This window comes from Pyxicephalus adspersus, chromosome 2, assembly GCF_032062135.1.
Source record: "Pyxicephalus adspersus chromosome 2, UCB_Pads_2.0, whole genome shotgun sequence".
Classification (NCBI taxonomy): Eukaryota; Metazoa; Chordata; class Amphibia; order Anura; family Pyxicephalidae; genus Pyxicephalus; species Pyxicephalus adspersus.
The window spans coordinates 133,030,950-133,032,940 of NC_092859.1; positions in this window are offsets into that span (position 1 = coordinate 133,030,950).

Here is a 1,991-nt window from a genome sequence, read left to right on the forward strand (position 1 = left end):
CCATCAGAAACATCTGAAGAAACCATTAGGGGCATCTAAATGTATTGGAATCATTGATCACTTTGTCTCATGAAAGTTGTAAAAACATTAAGGCAACTTTAAGCTTAAGACCTTTCCTTAGGGAAATTATGGACATTTTTCATTTTTGGCTTTCAAATCGCTAACTTGACTGCTCCAATATAGTATCTTCTGTCATAAACTCTACTACTGCACGTGTGTATCCTAACATTCAAACATGAGTGCATTTTTATAAAATAAACTCAATATTTGTATAGTTTTTCTGAATGTAACAATTAAGGTTATGGTATAACTAGTTTGCTAATTTTTTGATTGGTCCATGTCTCCTTAGAACTGGGGTCGGTAAACTCTGGCCTTTAGGCCAGATACGGCCTAGCCGGTTGTTTGTTCCAGCCTAACGCCTCCTGGCCGATCCGGCCTAATGACAGCCAGCAACCTGCAGTTGCCGGAGGGTTGGCTAGGGGGCATTAGGAACTTACTACCGGAGTGCTGCCCCCTTGCAGTTGCTCCCGTACTTACTGCGGCCGGCGTTGATACTTCCGCCGCCGCGGTAAATAGGGAAAGCTCCCTGAAGGTAAATCCCTCTCCTCCGCAATGCATATACCCAAATAAAATAGATAAAAATAGATAGTAAATAAGGCCTGGTTTAAACCAAATGATTCAACATTTATATTTAATTGATGTTACCTGCAAGTTTATATAGCAGAAATAATAGATGTCTTTGTTTAACTTTCATTCCTAAAAGGGGAAATTTCACAAGTATGTCTAAAATCAGACAGTATGGCCATGGCATAATTCAGCTAATTGATATTCAAAATGTAAGCCTTAAAATAAATGTTGGCAAAGCGTGGCTAACAACTGCAGAGCTATATCCAAACCATACAAATCTGCCATGACTCATTTACAGAGCTGGACCCTCTCTGGTTAAAAGAAGATATGTCAACCATGAAGGTGTTTCCTTGGCCTAGGTACAAATCTCACATTTAATATTTTATTATTATGCACATTGAATGAGAGAGTGGAGAAATGTGATTTATCAAGGTTCCCCTCGAGAATGTGTCCGGTGAAAAACAAGTCCTTTCTCACATTGAATTTCCATGGAAAGCACCAACTATTTCCAAAGACACATCAAATTAACCTTGCTACTGTGTAAAATGTTACTGCAGTTATATATTGCTATGCCAGTCCTATTAAAAGTACAATGAAAATACATTTATGCTGTCTGGTAATTAGTTAATATGATATGGGTGCAGTAAACTCGCTAATTACACAGCAATAGTATCTGCCACAAATCCATTCCATATTTTTGGAGAAGATGTTAAACTTTTGTCAGAATTTGCTAAACTCCCTTCTGTATTCATTATACTGACAATTAGGAAAACAGTTCCTATATTCAAAAAAGTAACAAGATTACACGGGACTTTTGAGTCACATGCTCTGGATAAATGTACCATTTAGTTTACAAAAAATAGAAAAAAAGATATACTTTATTACATAATCAACAATACAAAAATAGTTAAATCCATACATATATTTGATTCCTTAAAACCAACTTGCTCATAGAAAAAACAGTGACATACAAAAGTTCATAGTACGTCTCACTGAATATCGACGCGTTTCGCGGATGCTATATGTCTGCTTCTTCAGGATACAAATGAGACTTTAGCCTGGATAATCCTTAAAGTGTATAGAGCTTACCCAGATCTGAAATTGGCATCAAACAGCAACAGAGGGACATGGGAAACAACATCCAAGCTGCAACCAAACTGCTATTTCATGTGTTTGTAGGTTGCCTCCAAAACGGACAACTAAATGCCTCCTATTTCTTATCCTCCATTTCTATCCCACAGGCATTAGCTTTCAGTTGATCATCCAAACTTTTTGTCAGTTGATATAGTATTTAGGGATGTGGCACATTTTGTAATATAGACTAAATAGCTGGAAAACTTGCTATGATATACAGTATAAATATA